A 12,190-nucleotide genomic window follows, 5' to 3' on the forward strand; every position below is an offset into this window, starting at 1 on the left:
CCCTATACTTTCAGTGCAGCAAACTCTCTCCAGAAGTTCAGTGAGGATCTCTGAATGATCCAATGTTGACCTAAATGACTAATGATTATAAATACAATCCACCTGTGTATAAATGCACCTGCACTGTGATAGTCTCAGAGGTCCGTTAAAAGTGCAGAGAGCATCATGAAGAACATGATTAGCTATCTGAGCAGCTAACCGATCGCTGCAGCTGTGCATAGTCTATTGGTAAATAGCCCACCCTTTTCACCTACCTCATCCCCATACTGTTTTTATTTATTTACTTTTCTGCTCTTCTGCACACCAATATCTCTACCTGTACATGACCATCTGATCATTTATCACTCCAGTGTTAATCTGCAAAATTGTAATTATTTGCCTACCTCCTCATGCCTTTTGCACACATTGTATATAGACCCCCCCTTTGTTTTCTACTGTGTTATTGACTTGTTAATTGTTTACTCCATGTGTAACTCTTTGTTGTATGCTCACACTGCTATGCTTTATCTTGGCCAGGTCGCAGTTGCAAATGAGAACTTGTTCTCAACTAGCCTACCTGGTTAAATAAAGGTGAAATAAAAATAAAATAAAACCAGGCAGGTCCGAGATACTGTTGTGAAGAAGTTTAAAGCCGGATTTGGATACAAAAAGATTTCCCAAGCTTTAAACATCCCAAAGAGCACTGTGCAAGCGATAATATTGAAATGGAAGGAGTATCAGACCACTGCAAATCTACCATGACCTGGCCGTCCCTCTAAACTTTCAGCTCATACAAGGAGAAGACTGATCAGAGATGCGGCCAAGAGGCCCATGATCACTCTGGATGAACTGCAGAGATCTACAGCTGAGGTGGGAGACTCTGTCCATAGGACAACAATCAGTCGTATATTGCACAAATCTGGCCTTTATGGAAGAGTGGCAAGAAGAAAGACATTTCTTAAAGATATCCATAAAAAGTGTTGTTTAAAGTTTGCCACAAGCCACCTGGGAGACACACCAAACATGTGGAAGAAGGTGCTCTGGTCAGATGAAACCAAAATTGAACTTTTTGGCAACAATGCAAAACGTTATGTTTGGCGTAAAAGCAACACAGCTCATCACCCTGAACACACCATCCGCACTGTCAAACATGGTGGTGGCAGCATCATGGTTTGGGCCTGCTTTTCTTCAGCGGGGACAGGGAAGATGGTTAAAATTGATGGGAAGATGGATGGAGCCAAATACAGGACCATTCTGGAAGAAAACCTGATGGAGTCTGCAAAAGACCTGAGACTGGGACGGAGATTTGTCTTCCAACAAGACAATGATCCAAAACATAAAGCAAAATCTACAATGGAATGGTTCAAAAATAAACATATCCAGGTGTTAGAATGGCCAAGTCAAAGTCCAGACCTGAATCCAATCGAGAATCTGTGGAAAGAACTGAAAACTGCTGTTCACAAATGCTCTCCATCCAACCTCACTGAGCTCGAGCTGTTTTGCAAGGAGGAATGGGGAAAAATTTCAGTCTCTCGATGTGCAAAACTGATAGAGACATACCCCAAGCGACTTACAGCTGTATTCGCAAAAGGTGGCGCTACAAAGTATTAACTTAAGGGGGCTGAATAATTTTGCACGCCCAATTTTTCAGTTTTTGATTTGTTAAAAAAGTTTGAAATATCCAATAAATGTCGTTCCACGTCATGATTGTGTCCCACTTGTTGATTCTTCACAAAAAAATACAGTTTTATATCTTTATGTTTGAAGCCTGAAATGTGGCAAAAGGTCGCAAAGTTCAAGGGGGCCGAATACTTTCGCAAGGCACTGTATCATCCTGATATATCAACCAACTTGCAAATACACCTCTGCTGTTTTCAATCAGGATCTCAGTGATCACTGCCTCATTGCCTGCATCCGCAATGGGTCCGCGGTCAAACGACCACCCCTCATCACTGTCAGATGCTCCCTAAAACACTTCCGCGAGCAGGCCTTTCTAATCGATCTTGCCCGGGTATCCTGGAAGAATATTGACCTCATCCCGTCAGTAGAGGATGCCTGGTCGTTCTTTAAAAGTGTTTTCCTCACCATCTTAAATAAGCATGACCCTTTCAAAGAATGTAGAACTAAGAAGAGATATAGCCCTTGGATCACTCCAGACCTGACTGCCCTCAACCAGAACAAAAACGTCCTGTGGCAGAATGCACTAGCATTGAATAGTCCCCGCAATATGCAACTTTTCAGGGAAGTCAGGAACCAATACACACAGTCAATCAGGAAAGCAAAGGCTAGCTTTTTCAAACAGAAATTTGCATCCTGTAGCAAACTCCAAAAGGTTCTGGGACACTGCGAAGTCCATGGAGAATAAGAGCACGGCCTCCCAGCTGCCCACTGCACTGAGGCTAGGAAACACTGTTACCACTGATAAATCCACGATAATCGAGAATTTCAAGAAGCATTTCTCTACGGCTGGTCATGCTTTCCTCCTAGCTACCCCAACACCGGGCAACAGCTCCGCACCCCCCACAGCTACTTGCCCTAGCCTCACCATTTTCTCCTTCACCCAAATCCAGATAGCAGATGTTCTGAAAGAGCTGCAAAACCTGGACCCCTACAAATCGGCTGGGCTAGACAATCTGGAGCCTCTCTTTCTAAAATTATCCGCTGCTATTGTCGCAACTCGTATTACCTGTCTGTTCAACCTCTCTTTCGTATCATCCAAGAAACCTAAATATTGGAAAGCTGCCATGGTCATCTCCGTCTTCAAAGGGTGTGACACTCTAGACCCAAACTGTTGCAGACCTATATCTAACTTGCCCTGCCTTTCTAAAGTCTTCAAAAGCCAAGTTAGTAAACAGATCACTGACCATTTTGAATTCCAACGTACCTTCTCCACTGTGCAATCCGGTTTCCGAGCTGGTCACGGGTGCACCTCAGCCATGCTCAAGGTATTAAGCGATATCATAACCGCCATCGATATTAGACAGTACTATGCAGCCGTCTTCATCGACCTGGCCAAGGCTTTCGACTCTGTCAATCACCACATTCTTATCAGCAGACTCAACAGCCTTGGTTTCTCAAATGACTGCCTCGCCTGGTTCACCAACTACTTCTCAGATAGAGTTCAGTATGACAAATCGGAGTGCCTGTTGTCCGGACCTCTGGCAGTCTCTATGGGGGTGCCACAGAGTTCAATTCTCGGGCCAACTATTTTCTCTGTATATACCAACAATGTCCCTCTTGCACGACTAGCATCACTACTCTGGACGGTTCGGACTTAGAACATGTGGACAACTACAAATACCTAGGTGTCTGGCTAGACTGTAAACCCTCCTTCCAGATTCATAATAAACATCTCCAATCTAAAATTAAATGTAGAATCGGCTTCCTATTTCACATCAAAGCCTCCTTCACTCATGCCGCCAAACATACCCTCGTAAAACTGACTATCCTACAGATTCTTGACTTTGGCGATGTTATTTACAAAATAGCCTCCAACACTCTACTCAGCAAACTGGATGCAGTCTATTACAGTGCCATCCGTTTTGTCTTCAAAGCCCCATATACCACCCACCACTGTGACCTGTATGTTCATGTTGGCTGGCTCTCCCTACATATTCGTGACCACTGGCTCCAGGTCATCTATAAGTCTTTGCTAGGTAAAGCTCCACCTTATCTCAGCTCACTGGTCACGATAACAACACCCACCCATAGCACGCGCTTCACCAGGTATATCTCACTGGTCATTCCCAAAGCCAACACCTATTTGGCCGCCTTTCCTTCCAGTTCTCTGCTGCCAATGACTGGAACGAATTGCAAAAATCACTGAAGTATATCTCCCTTACTAACTTTAAACATCAGCTATCTGTGCAGCTAACCGATCGCTGCATCTGTACACAGACCATCTGTTAATAGCCCATCCAATCTACCTATCTCATCCCCATATAGTTTTTATTTACTTTTTTGCTCTTTTGCACACCAGTATTTCTACTTGCACATCATCATCTGCACATCTATCACTCCAGTGTTAATTTGCTAAATTGTAATTACATCACTACTATGGTCTATCTATGCCTTACCTCCTCACGCCATTTGCACACACTGTATATAGACCTTTTTTCTATTGTGGAATTGACTGTACGTTTGTTAATTCCATATGTAACTCTGTTGTTGTTTCTCTTGCACTGCTTTGCTTTATCTTGGCCAGCTCACAGTTGTAAATGAGAACTTGTTCTCAACTGGCCTACTTGGTTAAATAAAGATTCAATAAAAAATTTAAACATAAAGGTTGCACGGTTGAGTCTCATCACGGACAACTTTAGCATTTTAGCGACTTTGAAACTACTTACTACTTTTTAGCTACTACTTAGCATGTTAGCTAACCCTTCCCCTAACCTTAACCCTTTAACCTAACTCCTAACCTTAAACCCTAACCCCTGTCCTAGCTAACATAAGCATCCTAGCTAACGTTAGTGTTAGCCACCTAACTAAAGTTTGCCACAACAAATTGGAATTTGTAACATATCATAAGTTTAGCAAATTTCTAACATGTTGTACGAATTGCATTTCATAAAATATTGTACGAATTGCAATTCGTAACATATCATACAAATTGTAATTTGCACAATACCATAAGAAAACGCTAATGGAAATCCACAAATTAATACATACCATACGAAATGAAACATATCATACTATACTGAACAAAAATGTACAGTGCATTCGGAAAGTATTCAGACTTTTTCCACATTCTGTTACGTAACAGCCTTACTCTAAAATTGATTAAATCGTTTCCCCCCCATTTATACCTAAAATCACAATTACAAAAGTATTCAGACACTTTACTCAGTACTTTGTAGAAGCACCTTTGGCAGCGATTACCACCTCAAGTCTGGGTATGAGGCAACATGCTTGTTTGTGTCACAACTTCCGCCGAAGTTGGCTCCCCTGCCTGTTCGGGCGGTGCTCGGCGGTCGTCGTCACCGTCCTACTAGCCACTACCGATCCCTTTTTCGCTTGTCTGTTGGTTTTGTCTTATTAGTTTCACCTGTGTGTATTTTAGTTTAATTAGCGTCCTTATATATAGTAGGTTGTCCCGCCCTTGTTTTGTGCGGGATTGTTTTTGTTACTCTGTTGTATGGTGGTTTTCGTGTGGTTATTCTCCGGACTATTTTGGTCCTGTGTTTGGGCTGGTCAATTGTATGCGCCCTGTGTGTTGGTGTGACCGTTTTTGTGCGCCAGAGAATAAATTGACAATCTACTGAACCCTGCTCTCTGCACCTGATTCCACCCACCACTCCTAGTAAATCGTGACAGTTTGTGTCACACTGCTTTGCTTTATCTTGGCCAGGTCGCAGTTGTAAATGACAACTTGTTCTCAACTTGCCTACCTGGTTAACTAAAGGTGAAATACATTTTTAAAAACTGTATTTGGGGAGTTTCTCCCATTCTTCTCTGCAGATCCTCTCAAACTCATCAAGGTTTGATGCAGAGCGTTGCTGCACAGCTATTTTCAGGTCTCTCCAGAGATGTTCGATTGGGTTCAAGTCCGGGCTCTTGCTGGGCCACACAAGGACATTCAAAGACTTGTCCCGAAAGCCAATCCTATGTTGTATTGGCTGTGTGCTTCGGGTCATTGTCCTTTTTGGAAGGTGAACCTTCGCCCCAGTCTGAGGTCCTGATCGCTCTGGAGCAGGTTTTCATCAAGGATCTCTCTGTACTTTGCTCCGTTCACCCAAACATGCTGAATGGGTGACATGTCTGTTTTGTATGCAGGCCATGGAAGAACTGGGGCATTTTCAGCTTCCAGGAATTGTATACAGATCCTTGCAACATGGGTCCGTGGATTATCATGCTGAAACATGAGGTGATGGCAGTAGATGAATGGCACAACACTGGACCTCAAGATCTCGTCACGGAATCTCTGTGCATTCCAGTTGCCATGGATAAAATGCAATTGTGTTCAATGTCCGTAGCTTATGCCTGCCCATACCATAACCCCACCGCCACCACGGGGCACTCTGTTCACAACATTGACATCAACAAACCTCTCGCCCACACGACGCTATACACGTGGTCTGTGGCTGTGAGGCTGGTTAAGTGTACTTAATTCTTTAAACCAACGTTGGAGGTGGCTTATGGTAGAGAAATTAACATGAAATGATCTGTCAACAGCTCTGGTAAACATTCCTGCAGTCAGCATGACAATTGCACACTTCCTCAAAGAGAAAGAAGCTTTTTGTGCATGTGGAACATCTTTTATTTTAACTCATGAAACATGGGACCAACACTTTACATGTTGTGTTTCTATTTTTGTTCAGTGTAGTTAGTGTCCCAGATTTACATTTATTATGTTACTTCTACCACGTGAGTCCAGGTTGCATCCTGCCAAGAGGCAACACATTTATTCCCTTTCTATCAAATTAGTTAGGAGAAAAACATCCTAGTGTTGAGCAGAGACCCCGGTCTGACATAGCTTTTCAAAGAGATAAGATCTGAGTCAGAATAAAAGCGAGGGGAAAGGCCAATCCCTCACAGTCATCTTGCTGCGATTAACATCAGGATAATTATAAGTTGTATAGCTAGGGGAAATTGGTTCTACCTAAGGGGCCAGCGTTAACAGTACTAAGTGTCTTGTCCATTTGGATTTTAATTGCCAATACTGAGTGTTTCTTTTTTTCCACACAGACATTCCGAGCCTCTTCAAATTTTGGACCACTCAAGTAAAGTGATACATTTTCAAACTGTAATTCTTCTCTGGGATTTATTGCCCCCTCCCCTCTTCCATTCGTGCGTGTGTAATGTAGAAAGGAGCACATGTAATGAGCTTGGGAACTGGTTTTGGTTGTTTTTTGAAAAGTAGGGAAGAGGAGACGATCATGACAGGCTTACTGTGCACACAAGCTACATGTCCGCTGGAGTTTTCCAGCATCTCCACTAATCTGATGAAACAATGCGGTGAGGTCTACATACAGGCTCTGTTAGGGGGGGCTTCCATGGCACCATTTCAGGGGTGAAAGGTCATTCAAAAACCATGGAACTGTCATGCTCCATTACTACCTACAATGACAGAGGAGTGCGGGATTAAAAATGAAAAATCTAAGTTGCTACTCTAGTTTTGACCCATTATAAAAGATAGTACCCACATTGTAAATATACACTTTACAAAGCTACATAGTACTATCAATCATTAAGGCTGCTGGATAGATTGAGGGGCATTATAAAACTTTGTTTACGTTCTATGTAGCTTTCATATTATGCTTATGCATTGCTCATAAATGTGTTTTATTTCATTAACAGTAACATTAAAGAGCGACTGAAAGCACCGATACGTCATGTGTTTCTCTGTTGTTCATGAATGAAAACAAGGTTTCAGCAAGTCCCTTTACAAATGACCTCTACTAACCTTTACCCCCGCACATTGACTCGGGTACTGGTACCCCCTGTATATAGCCTCATTATTGTTATGTCATTTTCTTGTGTTACTTATTTATTAAAACATTTTTATGGTTTATTTAGTAAATATTTTCTTAACTCTCTTGAACGTCATTGTTGTTTAAGGATTGTAAGTGAGCATTTCACGGTAAGGTCTATCTACCTGTTGTTCGGCGCATGTGACAAATAACATTTGATTTGATTTTGGGTGTGGTTCGATGCAACAGTTACTGATGTTTGTCCTCGATGACATGTCAGAAACAAAGCCAGAATCACGTCCTTAAAATAGTCCAAATGAATCTAAGATATCTAGCTATTGTGTTTGCTACCGTATTTCTTGAATAAACGTGTTGTGACGTGTTATGTAAACAAAGTCAGATCATTTGTGCTGATGGGCAGGTCTGTCTCACTGTCTGTGTGTTCTGCTGCAGGAATGGATAGAGCACCATCACCACAGCTGTGTATCCCATGTTAGTGGGCAAGTGAGCATTGTCAAAATCAAAACCCAAGTAAGTCATGACAAAGTCACTTTATGACAAAATTATCCTATTTACACTTTGTAGTTTGTATCAGAGAAGTTATTGTCTACAGTATGGGTTAGAATAATTAAGAAAGCCAGACAGGTGCGCACACACAGACCCAGGTTTCACACCTTTTCACACCCTGTCAATCACCATAATAGGCCTTGTTGCTTAATGTCTTGCTAATCCATGAGAATATGGTGATGTGACGTGTAGTCATAGTGTTCAGGTCTCAGGCCTGGAGGAAGACAGCTGGGGTTGCTATAGACTACAAGGTGGATCCCTCACCCAGCTACTGTCTCGTTGGGGGAAGACACCTTACCTCTCTTGTTCTTGAAATGGATCCAGCTGTGTCATTGGGTCACAGAAAGATGGCAGAAGGATTTTAATGCTCAGATGAGTCTGCTGGAATGCATGCTAAGCACGCAGCTGATCTGTTTCTCTGATGAGTGACTGACACTGTAATTGACACATGAAAGGGGGATAAACACTGTGTTAACTGTAGAGGAGTGAACCCAGGGCTTGACTGGAGGAACACTGTCTGTGGTACTGTACGTCTTGTAGCATCTTGTCATTATAGTCGTTTCATGAGCCTGCATCGAGCATGGTGGTATCCAGATAAAGCGATTGCATGCAAAAACACACAGGCCAGATAGTGGGCCCCCTGTGATAAAATGGCAGCCAGTGGGTGGGTGTTCTGTGGCAATGTCTATTGTTTGGTCCTGGTCTGCTGCTAAAGCTCCAGTGAGTAACTGGCTGGACCAGTCCCACTTCTGGGCTCTCTGAAGCTTTTGCAGCACAGCAGCACTCCCCTCCACGTGGGCCACTCGTCGCGCTGCTCCGGGCCTGCCTGTCTGGGGAAAAACATCTCATCATTCACAAAAACACAGCTGAAGATAAGGCGCAGCTCAAGTGAACTGTGTGTGTGTGAGTGTGTGTTCATGTCAATGTTTTCTGTCGAGAATGGTTTATTCTAAAATGTTACAAGATTGTTCATTATTCAATAGTCTGCAGAGACAAAAGTGTGTTTTTGGTTGGTTTTGTGCAGATGTTGTGCTTTTGATTAGAACAGACAGACTTGGGACTGGCCCAAATGATTTGATTAACTAGCAGATTCTGCTCATGTCTAAAGCAGTTCACATCTATTTAAGGTGGCTGAATTTATAGCCCAGTTAAGAATTCAATTAAGCAAGGGTAGCCTAGTGGTTAGAGCGTTGGACTAGTAACCGGAAGGTTGCAAGTTCAAGTCCCCGAGCTGACAAGGTACAACTCTGTCGTTCTGCCCCTGAACAGGCAGTTAACCCACTGTTCCTAGGCCGTCATTGAAAATAAGAATTTGTTCTGAACTGACTTGCCTAGTAAAATAAAGGTACAATTTCAAAAATAAATCAAATCTGCTGTAGAATGAAATCACAGGAATGCGACCATCTCATACAAAGTTCAGATTTAAGCACTTGACTGAGCGGGCAGTGTCAATGGAGTGTCTGTGTGCCTCGCTCAAGCGTTCCACTGCCTGTGGGGGTGTGGTGCGACAAGTGTGTGTGCGGTATACCTGGATGGGCCGGGTGTCTGCTCAGACAGACAGAAGGTGGAGGTGAATATGTGTCTGGGAGTTTCTCGTCCAGACAGATGCATTCATCACTCTTTTCAGGACAGCAGGCTATCACAAGGCAGGGAGGTCTATGTGTGTCCAAACTAGCAGCAGTAAGCCTCTTCAGGTAACCATGTGAGAGGACAGAGGAGTAGACCGAGAGGACATGGTATTACCCACTGTTTGGGGGATTTGATTTGTGTGACTATGACTGTGTGAGAGGACTACAACTTCCACTGTGCTGATGACAGTCACCACACAGGCTAAGACAGGGACACTTTGTCACCCAAAGCCCTTAATTGTGTCAAATCAATTCAGTTATGTCTGCTTCTCATTATTAAAACACTAGAATAGCATTTTAGTTACCAGCCAACCGTTTTTGGCTCACATTTAATCTCCAATCGCTTACACAAAATAAAAATGATTTGTCCTCTAGTGGCTGTTATAGTGTAGTCATTGAGCCTAGTGATTGATCCATTAGCTGGAATTCACTGTTAACCTTTTGGATTGTAATCGGTGCTCAGGCTCTACCTGTGATTTCTCCTGATTGTGCAAACGTCTAGTATTTTCAGTGCTTTTAAGCTTTCTGTCTCTCTGCCCCGCGTATTAGGCTCTAACATGAACATAAACATTGTGCCAAGTGTTGCCCAAGCAGAGTTTTTGTTTGTTTGAAATCTGAGTGTCCACAGCTTCCTACTGCAAGTTGTAATGCTAGAGTTAGAGTGGAGTAGACGTACGACTTTGAACATGATTTCCAAGACTTTAATCTATCCTCTTAAGACTGCATTTTTCACACACTAACTTCATAGATGTTGTCACAAATGAGAAATAAACATATGCTGTAGCCGTGTAATTGTGCAGTACATCATTTCAGAGGTTTGTTTTATAGCCGTTATAATTTGAAGATGATATCCGTTGATAAATGAACCTCTATAAATATAAAGTTAGTGAATCATTTAAATGCATGTAAATATTCCACCAAAATCCCTTTAAAGTAATCCGAACCATGCCAAATGAAAAGATTCATTATAAAATGATCAGCTTTAGAACATTCTAGGATTTTTTTACTTTGCGTGTGTAAGAGAGTGTGTGTCAGTGTGTGTCTGTTGGAGTGTGTGTTATTTATGTAAATCGACATGCCATTTTTTATTTCAGTAAAACTGACATCATTAAGAAAGCTGTAATCCTGGAGAAAAAAATCTACAGATATTAGCTCCATTAAGGAGTGTAAATGTGTGAAGTGCGTTGTGGAGGAGGGATGAGACACTTTTTTAACTCCCAGAGCAAATGAGCTGGCCAGATAATTCAGTTAAGGGAGATATAATTACTTCTGGTTTCCTGCGAGGCAGAATGGAGTTGATGCAGAGAGATGGAGGCCAGGGTTGCATTTCAGGCCCAGCAGCCAGCCAGTCAGTGTGTCCCGGGGACTGGGCCCAGTGCTTGTTTGAGGAAAGATTATCTTGACAAATTGGATAAACATCTTGTGCATGACAGGATGCTGACGGAGGGTCGGCTCTACGTGCACACCTGGGGAGAGTTTGCTTAGTGTGTGACCAGGGTGTGCAGCTCAGCTCAGCTCACCCAGCCTGCTGCTGTTTATCCCAGACAGGTAACAACAGGCTCAAGGGCCCAGGCCTCTCCAGAAACACTCTATGCAGATTTCAGATATGTCTCTCTCATTCTCGCTCTCTCTCTTTCCCTCTCTCTCTTTCCCTTTTGCTCCCCCTCCTCTCTCTGTGTTTTTAGCTGCATCTTGGAGGGACTGCAGACTGCAGCTTAAAGAGACAAAGAGAAGAGAGCAGGCAGCCTATGCTGTGTTCTGTTGCAGACAGGGCCAGCCAGGTGAGGCAGAGAGCAGTAGGTAGATGGATCAGGGTTTGAGCAGAGGGCAGGTTAACACAGTGACTGACTAGCTGGATGGTCACTTTCCCCTCACAAGTCCCACCTCTTCCGTGGCCGTCAGTCAGCGTAGGTGAACTCAGCGAGCATGTGAAACTTTATCGCAGGACTGAGTGTGTTGAAAATCACCCACTCAGTGACCACAAGCTCCAGAACAGAACACCTTTTCACTGTGACCCCCAGGACTCTGCTACTGAAAAAACACACAGTGGGATGAACATGCTAGAAAAACACATTTCAAAACTCCCCCATCAAATATGGTTATGTTGTGAATTATTTATTGACATTTTTGGCACCGCTCATGGTTCACCATCACTTCTGAAAAGTATAATTATTAATCATTTAAAATGGAGCAAAAACACAGTAATGATAGTAATGATTGTAGATTTATTTCTGTGAGGAAACAGTGGCAGTGAAATGGGTAAAAGTGGAGATGACACTCTCTCTCTCTCTTTACACCCATGCAGCCTGACGGTTAGACTGTGTTGAAGAGTGTGGTAATGAGACAGGTGTAATGGCCTTACGATTCTGTCCTGGTGGAACTGTCTCAGTATGATTGATCAGATTCATGGAGAAGGGGCCTCACATCTGAGATCACCTCTCTCTTTGTAATCCAGAAACCTTGGAAGGATATTCTATTACCTGCTAACCCAGGAAATCTCTCTCTCTCTCTCTCTCTCTAACTCTCTAACTCTCTCTCTCTAACTCTCTAACTCTCTAACTCTCTAACTCTCTCTGTACAGTATGTAGAGCTGGCTGTCCTAACCAC

Source organism: Oncorhynchus kisutch, linkage group LG13 (assembly GCF_002021735.2).
Source record: "Oncorhynchus kisutch isolate 150728-3 linkage group LG13, Okis_V2, whole genome shotgun sequence".
In the NCBI taxonomy this organism is placed as follows: domain Eukaryota; kingdom Metazoa; phylum Chordata; class Actinopteri; order Salmoniformes; family Salmonidae; genus Oncorhynchus; species Oncorhynchus kisutch.